Source organism: Pavona decussata, unplaced genomic scaffold (genome assembly GCF_977016875.1).
Source record: "Pavona decussata unplaced genomic scaffold, jaPavDecu1.1 SCAFFOLD_153, whole genome shotgun sequence".
Classification (NCBI taxonomy): Eukaryota; Metazoa; Cnidaria; class Anthozoa; order Scleractinia; family Agariciidae; genus Pavona; species Pavona decussata.
This window is the reverse complement of record NW_028145565.1, coordinates 107,302-126,598: the sequence shown is the minus strand read 5'-3', so window position 1 is coordinate 126,598 and position 19,297 is coordinate 107,302. Positions and strand designations below refer to the sequence as shown.

The following is a 19,297-nucleotide window of genomic DNA, read 5'->3' as shown; positions in this document are numbered from 1 at the left end:
CAACGCGCGCTCGTGGAATAATTGTTAAATAGACCATAAAATGACGTCAAAAAATGTTCAAAACTCAAGTGGAACCACGAGCCGTAGGGGAGTGATTTCACTGCCAAGTTTTGGACATTTTATGGTGTCATTTTATGGTCTATAAGAGCATAGACCATAGAAAACTGCCGTCGATTTGTTTTTTACAATAACATGGAAAACGTACGAGCGGAATTGGCTATTTTTTGCGTTGGGAAAGCGCGCACGTTACATCTGACGTCATTTTTATTGTCTGTACTCTTATGGCCACGAGCCAATCAGCGCGCGTGAATTTGAACAGTTATTGTAAAAATACATTTGTGCAACTTGGACTATAGAACTGAAACTTGCTATTAAATTTTGTAGTCGGTTAGTAAATCTTTTAGATGAAATAATACATCATGAAACTTGTTTTGCGCCCATCATATTTATGCTGCAGCTGGAATTAATTGTTTACCATGCACACTTGTCTGAAAAAAAAAAAATTCAATTTGTCCCAAAAAGTCGCCAAGCTTAAACCGGGCCAATGATCTTCAATTTGCATTTGCCGGCAGACAGCATTTCAAACCCGAATTGGCGCGGAGTGGGCGAACGCTCAGATTCCCAACTCTATACTCCTTTTGTCAGCTGCTGTTGTGTTTAGAGTTCTCAGGGAGTTAACTTGTCCACCTCTTTATTTCCGTTTTATTAAGCTGTTGATTAAAATTCCCGTGTGTGTGTTTAACGTTAATTAGTCCCGCCCTACTAATGAGTTAATAGTTTGGAAGAATACTATGTTGTGCTTGTATCATTTGAAAGAAAGACCTATTTTCATTAAACATCGCAGGAAATTTAACTACTCAAAAGCTTTCCTCAAGTCACTGTTTCTTGTTTAGAAGTTTTACCTACCGGTATAGAAGTTAAAAGCTAGGTATAACTTAAAACTGAGAAGAATGTTTGACCTTGTAGATAAAGCATGTATATATTGTTAAGTTCAGTCTCGTTTTTTTCTTTTTTCCAACTCAGTCAATAACAATAACTCGTCCATCGTTCGTTGGACGATGATTTGTGATTTAGATTAATTGATTTATTAGAGGAGGCAAAATTTTTTCCAACCGACATGAACAAAGCATGTTTCGCGGTGTATTTTTCACACGAAACTTATCCAAGTCTCGCCTTTTTTACTCATCCAAAAAGTACGCAACATTAACAGTGTACTAGGGATAATTCACTCATCTGCGGTTAAATTTTCCATTCTACCATCTTTTGATCCAAAGGTGACAATGTTTTGTGATAACGAAGCGTTTATATTGCGATTACCTGACTTTAGAAGTCTCTAAACTGCCATGATGTTGACACAGAAATTTTGCCCTGAACAATGTAATGTGTTTCTCACTTTGGAGTATATTCACGAAAGATCCTTTTCTTACTTGCAACAGTGTAACAAAGAATACTGATCAAAAACAATTTCCTGTGGTGCTGAGTTATGTTGTACAAAGTGCATGGCTTCTAAGCCGCAGTGCTTTGAGTTAATATTTTAAAATTTGAGATTCAGAATAAAGCTACTGAGCAGTAATTGCCTGTAGTGATGCGTGGCATAAATTGCTTTACAAATTGGTTGTTAGACAATTTTCAAATATAATCCTTTTGGCATTACCATCCCCAGATGGTGTTGTTCCCGTTTCTTCAGTAGTTGGTAATTTCTAGTTTAGTTTGGCAGTGTTAAAATTGAAAAGGTTAAGCAATTATATTTCGCTTGGAAAAAGTATATAAATATATTTGATAGCAAATGAATCGACGTTTCATTTTCTTAGTTTTGTGTTCGATTTAAGTTAAGCTAAGATCGATTAGTCACACGCGTTGTGATGATATTTCGACGTAAATGAAGTACGACAACGTTCTGTGCCCTGTAACTCGGGAACGAGAGAAAAATGTTGCTATAGTTTACAGTTTAAAGTGTGAGAGTTTATAAATGGCTTTACTCAAATGAGTCAGTGACAAGAAAGGCAGTTCATTTCTGTCGTGCTTTCTGTTGTGTTGCGAATTTCACGATCTCTAGAATGCCAACATAAAGTGTGTTTTCTCTGTTGAATAGTGAAGATTAAAACAACGCCAGATAAAAATTCAACCTCTGGTTCAAAATGGAAGAGTTGAGAATGTGCTGAGAAGTAAATAGTTTGCCACTTTTAACTATACTGACAGGAAAACAAATTTCTTACCTGAATTTTCCGAAAGGTTCTGCTGATGTCTATTGTGAGTGGTTTCTGATGGTTTGATTTGTGTTCGATCAAAACCAAGCAGGTTTGAGATTGAAAATCCCGTACTTGTTTGTTCAGTATCCATTTGGTTTTTCCTTACCTCTCCTGATTTTCACGAAGGATATGGAATCTTAACTTCAGTGCCCGGAAACAGCGTGTTCGAAATAGCCTTGCTTCTCTGACTGCAAAGCGCTTAGGCAAGTCACATTTATTCTTTTTCTGCCACTACCAATATCGCTCTTTGTCTAAGAGTCCTTTAACAGCATTAAATCAATTAACAGGGATTTCAATGAAAAGGCATTGTTACAACTGTGCCATAATTGTTGGCTTTTCACTTTATTGAATAGCTTGGCCGTGACTTAGATGAAAAGCGTTTCAATCTGTAGTGTTCCTTTCTTCAAATAGGCGGGGCCGTTGAATCAGAGCGTTGTAATCAACCAATTGAGAAGAAAAAAAACGTGACACTGGGCTGGCTGCAAATGACGGCAATTAGCAATTCTTTAGGTTCCATTGATCATAGCATTAGCACATGGATCCTGTAAAGGTGCCAACACATTCACTGGAATATTCATTTACTCCAAGCAAAAGTGCTAGGCCAGTTCCGGTCCAAGCTGAATTTCTCGCGCATAAACTAAATTGCTTCATACCGTTTCTTTATCAGGAATTTCGCGTTTCTAATTTATTTTCATTGTTCATCAGTGTTCATCAAAATGTCGACCCGTATGATACCAAAAACGTGAATTGAATTATAAATTTATCATCTTCATTCAAAAACGATTTTCATTCGATGAAACTAAAAATTTATTGAAAATACAACGTGCCTTTTTTGCCTTCAATGCCGGCTATATTTCAACCAAAATCCGCTCTCGGCAGGATTCTTTTATTTTTACACTGAAGGTTTGCAAAACTTTGTGATAAGTCATTTCAGGTATGGTTATTAATAAATGCCATAAAAATTGTGTCAGTCATTTGGATTTAAAACCTACGGACGATTTTTATTTAAATCTCAAACATACTGGATGCCACAACGTTTCGTTTGATTTTGTATTTGCCATGTGGTAATTTTGATCAAATTATGGTAACACTAATCGTTATTGTACCCAGCAAATAAAACGCAATATCAAGCGAAATGAAGAAGTTCCATTTTGAAGAATACACGATATCCTCCGTATCCACAAAATATAAAATATACCGACAAGGGATTTAGTGGATGTCTACATGTTTGTACCTTGCTCTTCTTGACGCAAGTATCAACATTCTCAGTACATTCAGCATATAGATTTGTCCGTTATACGTGACAAATGTTTTAATCATTTATTCTTTAGTGTTAACACTGCAGGGAATAAATGATCACACCACACCGACCAAGGTTTGTTCAAATCCGTTGTAATTGAGGTTGCCGTCAAAGTCTTAAATCTTGTTTCTTGCAAGCTTCAACAAGCAAAAAGTTATTTCACTGAAGTCATTAGCTAGAATATCATGGAAAAGCGGTTTAACTCTGTGTCTCCTTTTTCTTGTTGTCTTCGTCCTCGTCCTTCTTCTCGTCGTCAAACGACTGCAATTGAACCGATTCATGGCCCGATATATTGCGTTCGCAAATCGTTTACGTGAAAGAAAGAGACGAAATAACTTAAAAATAAACCCATTGATACCACTGTGTAATAAATACATATCGAGTTTAATGTTTCCGTGAGCGCTGTGGTTTATTAAAGCGAATTTTGGGAATTTGCAAAAATCTTTTTGCAGAAACGTTTCGATGGTTACCCTTGTTACTTATTCAAGCGACAAAAGCTGTAAATGTTGGAGCCTTGTTTGACTCAGTCATTGTGAGAATAAAGACTAAAGTGTGGCCCAAAACTACTACTCTTTTATTCTCTGTGTGACTATCTTGCTTCAATTTCGTTTATCTCTAAAGGCAAGCAGAAGTGTATAGCTAAATATAATATGCGTGAAATCTCCTAAAGCAAAGCCTATAATTCTGGCAGGGAGACAACACTCCTAAACTTGCTGACCAAGCTTCGGTCATATACCCTTAGGTCTGTTTATGTTTTTAGAATGACTAAGAAAATTAGAGACAAACAATAGATAAAAAAGGTAAAAGGTTATTAATAATGACATGTTTCATAATTAGTGTCGTAAAACCAAACCGAAAGAGACCTCCATCACACCAATCAAATCGGTCACTAAGGAAACAACGGTGCGAACACCCACAGCCGACGCCAAACGCGGGCAACATTGCGGGGAAATTCACCATGTTATTTTCTACTAGACAGTAGGTTGTACAAGTTACGCTGTGAATCCAGATCAGTTTGGGTTCGACGAGACTGCATCGTTATTTATTTAAACTACAACAGGTCATTTAAAAAGAGATCTAATGAATTCATTAATTGACTTGATGCTCGATGTTATGACCGGATGGCAATGGTGATAATGTGTGTAAACGCTGTGACGTCAAAGCGTCGAGCACCAAGCTAATGTTGCGAGTGTAAACGAGCGGAAACGTTGGTGAATAATACATTGAAAAAGAAACACAAAGTTCAACTGGTCAAGATACTTGACGAACATTGTTAGGGTAAAAGGGCCACAGAAGCCAGTGATTTATGGCTTGCAATAGATAATCAAGTTTGGGTTTGCCTGTTGTTAAGGTGTCCACTCTTTGGTCTGCATGCCCACACGAGTGTGAGCTGAAATTGTGTATCCTTTAGGAAATGGACGAGTTTTGTAAAAAAGGATATCCTGAGACAGAAAGAAAAACATATCTTTTTTCTTCGAGTAAGCCCCCACACTCAACGAAGCGCCATTCGGCAGCGACATGACCATCAACCCTTATCATTAAAAGAAATTGAAATAGGATGGGAGACACTGAGGGAATGTTGAATTCAATCTTGTTCTTCTGGTTCTTCAGTAATTAGCGTCTTTTTTTTTTTTTTTTTTTAACTTTATGATGAAGGCGGACAGACGCCAAAGAAAATTCAGAACTAAAATACGAAACGGACATATGTTTTTACGTTCAAATTCTTGTAGGGTAGTCATCCAACATATCAATAAACTTACGGATGAGGTGCGAATATTGCTCTACATTGATATTACTATTACTAACGTGAAAAACCTTTTCAACCTTGAAAAATTGCGTTTAGTTTCGATCAGCTTGAAACTGAAGCAAACTACTTTACACTGAAACTAAATTGAATGACTCGATAAAAACGAAAAAAAAAAAAAAAGAAAAATACTGTTGGTGTTCCACGTTGTATAAGCTTGAAGCTGTTAAGTGTTAACACAGTTTTTTTTTCTTTAATTTCTTTGCAAACTGTTCGAATTTCCCTAAATTTGGTTCTATGGCATGACTTTGTCACATTTAAGTGGTATATAAGCAAGTGCGGGTTCTTAGTCGAAAAACAAGCCATCCTACATGAAATAATTTGGCAAAGGACACATTTCATAACACGATGGGAAATCTGTATACAAAGTAGTTTTTATTTTTTATCATTATTATTAGCCTTTCTTTTTATGGTTTGGATCACTTATACCCAAAGTCTGTTGGCAGGAAAGCACAGGTCATAGTTATATTTCAGATACTGCAACAAGAGCCATCTTTGTTTAACCTGAAACATTCCACCCATCAGGCTTGCTGTATTTTTGGATCACAGCATTTTCCTGTGTTGCCTTTGCATTTACTTGATAAGTAATGCTGCTTGCATAGAATCCAAAGAAAACTTTGGTGTGTACGAAAGTTAACATTTATTTTTTTAGTCGGAAAAGAACTGCTGTTGAAAGCACCAGCAGTACTGATACTTGTAGCTCTCCAAGGGAATTTGTTCCTACTTCATACGTCAAACATTCACAGCTATTAACAGGTTTTTTCCCTCGTTCGTCCTGCCTTACAAGTAGTAATAAATTATAAAACATTAGTTAAAGATTCTCACCTTAAACCTAAGCTTCTGTTAATCGAGGCCTTTGACTTCTGGAATATTGTAAGTTTAAGTGTAAAATACCTGATACAAATTCAACACTTTAGTTGGGCGGAGTGATTACTCAGCTAATAACACTGATTAAATCACTGGTCGCTTGTTCTTCAGTCATTAGTGAGTTCTCGATTTCACTACCATTTTCTGTAATTGTGTAGGTTTTTTAAGTAGTTAGCAAGTCTGATTGTCTGCTAGAAAGTATTTATCAACTTCTGGCTTAAGCAATATACGAGTTGAGTTTTTTTTACTTAGATAGTGAACTAAACTAAGAAAATCAAGATATTGCCTGTTAGCCCCGAATACGCATTTACTGATATTTCACGGGAGCATAATGCTCACCAGTCATCAGACTCAGTGTTCAAGTAGAATTCGAATTTAACGAGTCATACTATATCGTTTGTTTGCTGTTTAAATAACTCTTACTCCCACTCTGCTTAGGGGTACCCTAATCTCGTACCCAGATCTCGACATTCCCGAACCGACGACTGAGATCGGGGTAAGAGATTAGGGTACCCAGCGCGAAAAGACGAAATACACGTGTATAACGTGCGGAAACTCGACGATCCACATCCGACTCCACTCTGATTAAGCATTCTCACCTTTAGCACAAAGCCTGTGATCCTTGTAGATCGGATAGATCGTGTTCTTTGTAGCAGAGAATAGAAGATGACTCCCAACCGTACAAGTTAAATTGGAAAACTAACTAAATGCTGAAACATCCGCCTACCAGTGACATAGTTATCGCGACGCGCAGTGGTTGAATCAAATTTTCGGCACTCGCTTCTAAACCGCATATACCTGTTTTGACCTCTGATGTCAAAACGCCGTGCTTCTGGCACCTTCCAAACTGTTTTTACATAGGTACAATTCCTAAAGAATTATTCTCAGTGCTTCCTTATATTTCCGAAGAGCAATTTTCAGTACCTCAAAACAATTCCAGCTAATTCTCAAGGATGATTCCCAGAAATTCCCAGTAATTCCAAAGAATGATTTCTAGAAATTCCAAACAATTCCAAAAAATGATTTCCAGAAATTTCAAACAATTCCAAAAAAATGATTTCCCACCGAGTTGTCTTTTGTTTAATTTGACCCACGGCTGTTTTCCTCGGTGGACGCCATTTTGAATTTGACAACATTAGGCTAATATTTGTAAAACTCGCGCATGCACCGCCCTTGACAGTTTCGTCCCTCGATTGTTTTTGTTGTACAAAATGGCGGCGAGTTCGTAACAAGAATGTCTCCAAATATATCAGGCTCGCTTAATGGTTTGTATTTAAGGGCACCCGATCCGTTAGATACCGAGATCCTCTCTCGCCGCCATTTGAACAACGAGAAGATCCTCAGGACGACATTGTTTTGAGCACAATAACGAAGACAAGAAGGTTAGACACCAATAGCTTCCCAGCGTGCTATAGGACCACAAATCACGTCTTGCAGCTCTTCTGCACCTTAGGACATTTCGTATATGGCGTCTAAAACGTCGATATTTTTCCTCGTGTTATGTGGAGTTTTCTCAGTGGTTTTTTTGGGTGCGTTTTTATTCCTGCTTTATTTCTTCTTACGAAGAGCATGCATCGTTAGAGCCTTAGAAATTTCACAAATTCAAACAATCCAACAAAGACAACAATTCGATGGCGATCGCTTTCAAGGGTTTACGGACATAACAAGCGTTTCAACACACGAGGCACAGAATGACAACTGCACAGTAACTGTTTCACCAGGGTTACCACCGATAGAAAAAGGAGATACAGAGCTGTGATCAGCAAGACAAAAACGAGAAAAAAAATAAAAAAGACGTGGAAAGCGTATATGCGGAAACAAAAGGACAGCTGGAATGTATACAAGGATCTACAAGGATATCCATGAGAAGGAAGTTGAAATTCGCAAATAACAAGATTATATATCGCTGGAGCGACTATTTGATGACAAAGGAAAAATATTCTTCGCGTACAAATTTTATTAAACAAAATAGTGGAACGGTGCGTCCTTTATAGTATGCGACTTGGCATCCGAATATTTTACACCCGGCAGATCACGCGGTTTATATATTTACACTTTCTTCACATTGGTACGCGGCAAGACATTTATTGGCGGTAGAGAAAATTAACACTTCATTGGAAATGAACACAAATGAACCTCAAATCTACCGTACTGATCAAGAAATCTATGGCTTTCTGAAGCTTAATTGAAAAAAGGAAAAAATGTCGAAACATAATCAGGTGATTTTGTTTTGTGGATAAGTGAATCATACGTCACCGCCTCAGGCAAAAGAATATTATTTTGTAATTGATCCATATCTGTTTGATCCAATACATTTAAGAAATATTGGTGTAAAATTTCCTTTTTAATGCTAGTAACGTTAGATTTGACATGTATTTGGGTCATTTTAAAAAGCAGAAAGGGAAGAGAACTTCAGTAATAAAAAAAAGCATCAGTTTGTTTTATTTAATAATTTCTTTCTTTAACACACAGAACACACGAGCAACGCACGAAAGTCGCGAAAAGCACTTCAGTCCGAGTATTTTTATTTTTTCACTTAAATTTTTTTCTGTATTATTTTCCTGCTTTATTTTTCTTGCGATAAATGTACGCGAAAATGTTTGTTATATTTTTTTTTGTCTTGAACATAATGTCGACATAACATCATCGTCACAGGATAATCAGATTTAAAATGGAAAAAATGAATAATAACAAATAACTATATTTCGTTTTATACCGAAAAGATGTTAATCACACTCATTTGAATTTCGTTCTTCTCGTTTGAAATTCAAGTGACAGAAAAGAATCGAATCTGTATTTTGTCGGACTTTTTCGCTTAATTAATCATGTCTCAACTATAATTTTAAAGGTTGTAACCGTTTATTTCCAATTTTTATTTAGCTTTTTACAGCCCCCGAAGAAGGATAGTTTTGTCTAACCGAAATATTGGGCAATAAAAATTCCCTTTTTAGCTGTCCGGTCAGCCTTGCATTTGGTTTTACGTTTTATTCAACATTGCTGATCCTAATCTACACGAAGATCCGGCTTCACTTTGTTACTGTTTGTACACGTTGCCTTGCATTATTCAAGAGACTTTTTTTTTCGCTTTTCAGTTTCAAGCCGTTACAGTTTAAATTATGTGTTGTTTGGATTTGTGTTTGTTAGACTGATTTGTCAGTTTTTTCTGGCTGAATTACCTTCAAGACGCGGTTGAAATGTACGTACCCTGATCCGGTCCTGGGGGTCTCTTGAACCACAAAGTAGTGAATAATTATTGTTTTTGTGCCAGTACCAAACCATTGGGATACCAGTGGTTAGTCAGCCTCAATAAGATATGTCCAGAAATGCACGCTAATGAGATTCATGAACTGTATGATAGACATCACAAGCTGTCCCCTAACCTTAATTCTCACTAAAACACACATAATTCTGTCAAACATGAGGTCATATGAGAACGATCGGAAAAAGGCCTAACCCTGAATTTGGGTACTTCATATAAAACAGGTGCATTTCTGGACATAAGTGGTATAACTATTATATTAATAATAATACTGACCACGAGAAATTCAACAAGCAGAGTGTTGTGTTGTTGTTGTTGTTGTAGCAAAGATTTTTAGTCAGCGATAAGAAACAGTTAAATATGTTTAAACTATCTTTAGTAGATGTCAAGCCATCTTCGGTTTCAGTTTTCGTATAAATCGTGACGAAATACAATGTATACCGCCAATGATTTACGTCGCAAAAAAAAAATTTCCTACAAAGAATCAGAGCTGTCACACTGTAGTCGGCGATTCTTCACTTCCCAGCCTGTAACGAAAAACTTGCATGTCAAAAACTTCTTCATTGTCATCGTTTCTCTTGTGCCTGCCGCGACGAGGGACTAAGTTGTATGTCGTTCCATCTTCAGCAAAATCTGTTGTGTTCATTGCAGAGTCCATGAGGCCGCACTCTTGGTCGTCTTCTTTGCTGCGAAGCCGGCGCACAAGACAAAGTGTACAACACACAATGAGACAAAAAATGACAACCAAAAACATGAAAGCACCAAGAAGTAGATCGATCATCGTCATTTTATCAAAGGTTATCATCCCTTGATTTCGCATGTACACTGGATAGATTTTAAAAGCCGGGCAACGGAACAAGGACGTTCATACGAATTTGGTTCTCGACAGTTTTTCTTCCAGTACATCTCAAACAAAAGATAGCTACAGCTGATTTTGTGAGTTGATCTGCAGCTCGTAAGCCGATTTCATAGACGGATGATTTTGAGCGGAACTGAAATAATTTCATGTTAGTAAATTTTCTGTTATCATTTTGGCTAAGGCCGGCTTTTTGTTTCGGTTCATCCTTGGAAGAGCACTTATATTTGCATCCCAATAGCAAGTGACAAAGCAGTGCATGTTCGAATAAAAGAGCGGATCTTCAGTTTATGCAGGTTGAGCGGAAACTAGCAAACACGATCGGTTTACGATGGTTTACGCCGAAAAACATTAGTGTTTTTATTATTTTTCTTCATCAAAGAAAAAAATTTCAGAATAAAAAGTAGCGATATTAAAACATGACGTTTCGGCGACGACATGTCACCATTATCAAATGTAAATTATAATAAGATTGGTAACGGTAATTTACATTTGATAATGGTGACATGTCGTCGCCGAAACGTCATGTTTTAATATCACTACTTTTTTTTCTGAAATGTTTTTCCAAATCCTTAGTTATCAAAGAAAAGAAGTGCACCAAAATAAAGCTTGAAGGTCCCCCCCCCCCCCCCTTGTTGCTAACAGGCCGATTCCGAGTTGCTTTGAACCTCATTACAAAAGCGAGGCTAAGTGCAAAGCTTTTCATGTGAAAATCAGTTTTATAATAATAATAAATAATAATAAACCTAATTTATATAGCGCTAAAATTATAAAATATTCTAAAGCTCTTTACAGTACATAATTAAAATCAATATAACAAAGCGGACTAATGTGAAAATTATTGTAACAAACTAAAGTGGAGATCCTAACTTAAAAAGGTATGTCTTTAATAGAAACATTCGAACTGGATCGTATATCGAGAGGGAGTTGGTTCTAAAGTAATGGCCCAGAATACGCAAAGGTCCTGTCACCAAAGGTCTTGTGATTAGTTTTCGGCACAAAAAGAAGACCCTGGTCACAACAGCGTAGGCGTTGATAGGCTGAAATGGAATGGGGTAACAGCAGTTCTTCAACGCATTGTAGAGCTTGGTCGTTAACAGCTTTATATACTAAAAGCAGGAGTTTAAACTGAACTACGATAAACAACTGGAAGGCAATGTGAACAAGGCAGACAAGATGTGATCAAATTTAGGTATACCAAAAATTAATCGAGCAGCTGAAGACGATCAGTTTGATATTTAGGAAAGCCAAAGAAAAGAGAGTTGCAATAGTCCAAATGTGAAGTTGCTAATGCATGAATAACAGTTTTCGTCGACTCAGGGTTGAGGAATTTTCTAATTTGGCGGATTTTCGGCCTAGATTGTTCCCAGTTTAAATGGCGGCTGCTTTGGAATTCCGTTTTGCTTGGCTTATACGAGCGGTCTTTTTTGAGAAAGGATTTGCCACGAACGCACTTCACTGGGTTAAAGGAACTAATAATTCCGCAAGGCACATCGGCAGAAGAGTAAGTTTGGTATTATTCGTAGTTCTAGATGTTAGGCGTTCTGTTTGAGACTCTCTTAACAATTGTGTTGTACACGTGGCATGCTTTGTATGGATACGGATGTTTAATATTGATAACAACTTCAAATGCGGAGGTGAACTGAGTCCATCATTGGAGAGTTTTGTTGCTGCATAAATATTTATAAAGAAAGAAAAACTGTTTTGGAAGGTGCGTAAGTCATCACTTGACTCTGACGCTAAGTTTTGGTAGATTTTATTAAGCTTAACAATTAACTCTCTTCGATCGTGAGAAAGTTGAATTAATATAATATCTTCATTATAAAAGTTGTTTGGTTAAAGTTGATATAAGACTTCGTTTTTGAAACTGATAATTCCTTTAATTCAGGGAACATGAATTGTGAAATGTTTTTATTAGTAAGATTTTGTAATTGTTATACATGATCTTTGTGTGACGACGGGTTTTTCCTCGTGGCGACGGAGTTTTCCTTGCTTGAGCGCACAGGAGAGACAAATTGAACTTCGACGGCGACTTGACAATAACGGGGGGAATTAGCTTGAGAGCACTCGCTCGCTAGCAAGACAGAGCTCGTCACAACTCTTAGGTACAGGGATCTAGCCAACTGGAACTCGACGAACAGCAGAGAATAGACAATCTTCTTCAATCCAGCATAGGTTTATTCAGCACTGCGTTTCTATACTCGATGTAAACAGGACGTTATCTTGAATGTAACCACGATGTAACCGATTTACAATTGTACGCCTAGTGCTTATATACTTACTGATTACAAAAGGTTAAAGTACTTTCTTTTGTTCAAGACGCTTGCATGTTGTAATCGCACGAGGGTACAACAGACAAAGTCACTTACGAATATATTATTTTCACGTGCGTGTAATTGTTGAGAGTTCCTTATAAGGAAAGTACTTTTCCGGACTATATCCGTAACAAAGGAAACTGAACTTTGATTGCGGAAACTAAGCATGCATCAAAAGAATTGCTGAGTCGTAAGATTTCAGGACAAAGGTTAAGGACTCGCGTGATCGAGCAAAGTACATGAGCCACGTACAATGAACTCTTACACGTGTACAAGCCACCTGTTGAACTAGAATAAATTAAAATAAGAACTCTTTGTTTGAAAACCCTATGCTGGTTTGAAATGAAAACGAATGATTATAAGCGAAAAGTACATAAGATAAACAGCTAAAAATGAAGCAGCAAAAGCGAAAAACAAGTAAAATATCGAACGATGACACACAAATCACTACGGTTGTCAATACAACCGAGAATGTTCACTTCTTGTGTCCAGATATAAGTTGATTAAATATTCTATTCAAAATCTCAAAGCTATTGTAACCACCTGATTATGTATTCTATTCCAAATGCAAAGCTATTGAAACGCGCTTGCTAAGCGTATTAAAGTGAAATGCGAAATCTCTCGTAACATCCGTCCTTCCTTAAATCGAGGCGTCCTCGCCGAGCAAAATAAGTAACAATTAAGTTATTCTCTTAAAGCGAACAAATGAATGGCAATTCGAGTAAATATGAATGGCTTAATACTAAACATGGCTAAATATGGTTTGTTCTTACGTGTGCTAAAAGATCCAATAGAGCAATTCGTTATTCTGTAACGAAGGCCTCAAAACTATAGCAACTACAATAAGCTATTGATTTTCTCTCCTAACATATCTCCCTCCTTAAATCTCGACGTCCTCGTCGAGCAAAAATAAGTAACACAAGGTACTTTCCTTTGTACGTTTTTCTACGCATTTCTTCTTATGTGACGCATAATGGTCTAAATAATTCTCAATCTTTGTGGCGAACTTTTTCTGCATCTCTGACAGGAGAGCGAGTAATGAAAATAATCGTAATTATAATACGTGGTATAACATTTCTGAAACAAACTATGATTCTCTGATAAATAGGCTACCTTACAAGGGTATTTATCGTCTCCCTACTTCGAACAGCTATCTTTTATAACTGGTACATGTCCATTGTTTATACGTTCAACGTTGGGCTTGGTTTTATCTTTAACTCATCTTCGGGCAAATCCTGAGCAACGGTTATCAGGCGTTCATTGACCAAGTCTCTGAGGGTAGTCTCTTCCTGTATTCTAACACCGTCTGGAACTGCATATTCGGAATCGTTGAAGATGTCTACGGCGGTTTGTTTATTCTTTAACGGTACTCTGCAGGATTTCGGGGCATCGAGATTATCTCGTGTAACTTTAAAAGGTTCCTTGTGATTGAGTGGGTCAATTGTGTGGACTGATACACCTGCGTTATCTCGAGCCGCGTTCTCATTTATGGCATCGTGAAAAATACAGGACCTTTGTGTCGTCTGGAGAGCGGGCTTGTTGCTTTCCTGCATAACTGTTGGCGATGCTGTTAATAGGTACAAAACGAAACAGACCCATAACAGGAGGGAGTAATGAGATACTCTCTTATTTCCGTTTTGTCTTTCCTGGACTCCGTTTGGACTAGGCATCTGGGGGCGAGGTTCTAGGTCAGCTTCCGTGGAGGTCTGTCTTCCTACAGATGTCGGAGAAAAGAAGGTTCCTAGAACAGGCAGATTGGAGCTGTGCTTTCGAGTCTTTTTGGCGTCTTTGGATCTTTTGAAGGTGATGTTGTTGTTGTCTAGGTCAATCAAGGCTCGGTTCTGCTGTAAAAAATCTCGGCCAAGGATAGCATCATAGGCAAGGTTCTGCATGACGTGAAAATCACAGACAAACTCATGTCTACTCAGCTCGATAGGTACGGTAATCTTCCCTAATACTGGAACACGCTCTCCATTGACTGTCTGGATAGACGGTAGGATGCCATCTGTCACCTTAGGCGAAAACGAGCCATAAATCTTCTGGAGAAACTTTTCGTCTATTGCTGATAAACACGCACCAGTGTCCACGAGTAACTGAACTGCTTCACCTGCAATTACACCGCTGATGGTCAGATCACTGGAATGGAGACTTGCATCTGAGTGAGGCAATCTTTTCTGTACTTTCCCTGGACTACTTCTTGTTGCTGTGCTGACCCACACCTGTTCGGCTAAACTGTCACCTCGCTGTGACATCTCTTTGTTGGGAGTGCAATCTTGGACTTGTAAGGCTCCTGTCTTTAAACTACCTGGATCTAGGTCAGAGGAGATCTCGTCTACGCAATCTTCCACCTCGGTACCAATGGGCTGTGCTGTAGTTGCGTTTGGAATATTAACGATCTGTGGGCTCAGCGTTTTGTCTTCAGTTGCCGTTGCAGGCTGCGACTGTTTTATTGCGCGTAGGAATAAGCCAAATGCTGGCTTGAATTCCACAGGGATATTTGAAGCATCGGATCCTTGGTCTGTTACTGGCTCAGGGGTAGCTTGATTGTTGTTCGGTACTGGAAACTTTTCACTTGCCACTGTTGCTGAAGGTTTGGCCTGTTGCGGTTTCCGGTTGCTAGGCGACATTACCGCGTGCTGTGTTGCGACCTTCTCATGCAAATTTGTTGGACAACGAACCATCCTTTGTCTGCGGCTCGGCTTTATTGCAGAAATCACGTTATTTTCACGGTGAAGCGGCGTGGATCTCCGAGCGAAATACATCTGTTCAGAGTGGCTTGGCGTTAAGTGGCCTACAAACTCCTCATCGTACAGGTCATCATCAAGGACTGCCAAACGCTGTTCTCGTCGATTGGTTTGAGAATAATTTCTATAATTATCTCTTGGTTGATTATAATTCGAATTCAGTGAATAATTTGGCCTGGGCGACTGTTGTGGTTGCTGTGGAGCTGTTCGCGAAGCAGTATTTCGTCGTTCTGGACAGCTAGTTTGTAAATGGCCAACTCTTCCACAAGTGAAACACACGGGACGACCGTCGCGGGTTCTCTCTCTGGGTTGTTCGGCGCGCGGTGGTTGTTGGCGACGAGCGAGACCGCGTATCCTGGCATCCATTTCTCGTCCAAGATTCTGGATCATCTCTTTTAATTGTTGAAATTCGCTTCTTGTCTTGTGTATTGCTCCAGAGTGTTCGCCAGAAGGTTCGTTCAGTGCCGCAACAACTGAGTTTGAGGTTTGTGGTCTCTGAGACAATTTTTCCAACAAGGTTTCGACCCATGCAGGCGGGTTTTCTGACTTTACGGGAACAGAACTGGCAGCGCTATCGGAGAGTGCAGCAACCGGTATGGTCTTCTGTCCGCTTGTAACACCCAGTTTACTTGCCAAGTCATCTATTTTGGCCATTAAAGGTCGTAAAGCATCGCTCGTTGACGTTGTATTACCCGGATTCTCCACCACTGTGACGACGGGTTTTTCCTCGTGGCGACGGAGTTTTCCTTGCTTGAGCGCACAGGAGAGACAAATTGAACTTCGACGGCGACTTGACAATAACGGGGGGAATTAGCTTGAGAGCACTCGCTCGCTAGCAAGACAGAGCTCGTCACAACTCTTAGGTACAGGGATCTAGCCAACTGGAACTCGACGAACAGCAGAGAATAGACAATCTTCTTCAATCCAGCATAGGTTTATTCAGCACTGCGTTTCTATACTCGATGTAAACAGGACGTTATCTTGAATGTAACCACGATGTAACCGATTTACAATTGTACGCCTAGTGCTTATATACTTACTGATTACAAAAGGTTAAAGTACTTTCTTTTGTTCAAGACGCTTGCATGTTGTAATCGCACGAGGGTACAACAGACAAAGTCACTTACGAATATATTATTTTCACGTGCGTGTAATTGTTGAGAGTTCCTTATAAGGAAAGTACTTTTCCGGACTATATCCGTAACAAAGGAAACTGAACTTTGATTGCGGAAACTAAGCATGCATCAAAAGAATTGCTGAGTCGTAAGATTTCAGGACAAAGGTTAAGGACTCGCGTGATCGAGCAAAGTACATGAGCCACGTACAATGAACTCTTACACGTGTACAAGCCACCTGTTGAACTAGAATAAATTAAAATAAGAACTCTTTGTTTGAAAACCCTATGCTGGTTTGAAATGAAAACGAATGATTATAAGCGAAAAGTACATAAGATAAACAGCTAAAAATGAAGCAGCAAAAGCGAAAAACAAGTAAAATATCGAACGATGACACACAAATCACTACGGTTGTCAATACAACCGAGAATGTTCACTTCTTGTGTCCAGATATAAGTTGATTAAATATTCTATTCAAAATCTCAAAGCTATTGTAACCACCTGATTATGTATTCTATTCCAAATGCAAAGCTATTGAAACGCGCTTGCTAAGCGTATTAAAGTGAAATGCGAAATCTCTCGTAACATTTGTCTCCTTATATTTACTAAAACTCGGCAAAGGGTTAAATTCCCTCAATACCTCACAGAGAGACTGTTTGATGTGAAAGAATGTTTTCACTATAAAGTTATTCATGATTTCGTCAAGAGCAATGTTGATAGATCGATATTGATTTTTATCGATTGACTACTTCAGGTTAATCCGGAGTGGCCAATCGATAAAAATCACTAGTATCAATCTATCAATCAATAAAATTCGGTAAATCTGATTTTACTAATATTGATTTTATTGATCAATTGGTAGAAATTGATGTCACACTCATTTCATTTATCTATTTATCTTGATTTTTACCAATTTCATCGATTCATGTTGGAAGATTTGTTTGTGCTAGTGACATCACTTCATCATTGGAATTGGTGCAAGAAATGACAATTGACTTTATGCAAATAGTATGTTTTTGACCAACGAGTTGAAAATATCATGAGTGTTCACTTTCTCAGTGTTGGTGCTGGATAGCGTCCAGGTTTGTATGCTCCTGATTTCTCCCGTTTTCTGTCGTTTTCAAACCATACGGCAACCTCGGCATTAGAACGACAGTCGCTAAACAGAAACAACAGGAGGTTAAATAGATAAAACACAAAACCCAGAAATGACCTTTGAGATCAAAATACAAAACATGCGACATTTAAGCACATGGCTTTGTTCACTGACTATCACGCAAATCCTCCAAACCATAAATGGCATTTAATAACAACAAAATACCGCGCTAAGAGAAAATTTACAGGGAGCACCGCTTATACAAGAGAGGGCGTTCCCTAAAAGACATACTCGTTATAGCAAAGCTGTAACTGAACATGGCTAAAAACATGGGAGTGGGAGTCGCGCAGGCCTATCTTCAGGCCTATCTGCAGACAACGTAGATATTAATAACTTCCTAAAACATAAAGTAAATTGTTGTCGTTGTTTCATGGAATTAATGTAGTGTACTCGTAATATTTAACATTAATGAAACACAAACGTGGTGATACTCTGTTAGTAGAGGCTTAACAGAGGCTTTCTCTTTCGTTGCTGGATTTGCTTTCAATATGGCGCATGAATCCATAGTTAGCTTGGATAACAGGAAGACATTTTTGCACTAGCAGTAAAGGTATATATGTAAATGTAAAGTGCAAAGCACAGGATGCAAAGACCATTTTAACACGAGATTCAATGAAAATAAAGAATAAAATCATGTGAAGGGATTGATTAGGACTATATTTGTTGGCCCATTGCTAGACTTTGCACAAGATACAAGACGGGGCATCGTGTGCTGGCATAGTCAGGATAAGAAAGGGTTCGTGCTAATGCAAGTTTATTATTAGCGACCCTTAGATTTGAATACGAGAACAAGGTTAGTGAGACAAGTGATTTGCCAGATCTCAAGAAGTCAAGATCGAAGTCAAATCTAATGTTCCCTAATCCTGGTTCAGGAGGGGCAGAGGTGTGTGTGTGTGTGTGTGTGTGCCATCCTTTCGCCCCAAAGCTAATGGTGTTTGCAAATAGATCCACGCTATGTATTAAAGTGTACTGTCACTGATATGGACTGCTGTGTATGCACACCATGACACAATAGAGTGATCGTGTTGCCCAGTTTAACTGCAGTGAAATCCGTAGTGGGCGGACAGCCTACGAACCTTATTCTCCTTAATTTTCGCGGACTCTTTAATTCGCGATTTTTGCGATTTTAAAAAATTCGCGAACTTAATGACCCGCGAAAAATAACGACCGCGAACTTTGATCTCGCGAAATTTAATGGACATAGAAAAATCATGTATTTGTGTTTTCAAGGGTCCTAAACAATTTTTAACACAAGGTGTTACTACAAGGAGCTATCATCTATCAACTTTAGATGTTAATAAGTGTCAAGATTCGCCTCAAGTTCTTCTTCGACATCTGAGTAATCATCTTCGCACAGTTCCTCCAATACATCCTTTGTACAGTCGTCAAATTGACCATCAGTGTCCCGGCTCCTTGTAGTGTGTAGTTACGAGTGTCTTGTATCTTTCCATTATTGCCCTGTTCCTTGGTGTATCGTTCATTTCAACCATCTCAGCAGTGATATTGCTAGGCGCCACATCGCTAAAGGGTGGGAAAAGGCTGGCATCGCCCAACTATTAGATGAATCGTCTCCCCCCTGAGGATCCATTTGAAGAGATTGAAGGTTCTATTTAGATCTCCTAGAAAGGACAT

The 19,297-nt window shown here is 38.5% G+C and overlaps 1 protein-coding gene across 3 annotated transcripts in view; it reads right to left on the bottom strand.

Annotated features, from left to right (window-relative positions):
* Positions 1 to 19,297, bottom strand: part of LOC146466107 (uncharacterized) — a 108,054-nt gene that overhangs the window by 3,834 nt on the left and 84,923 nt on the right. The window lies entirely within an intron of this gene.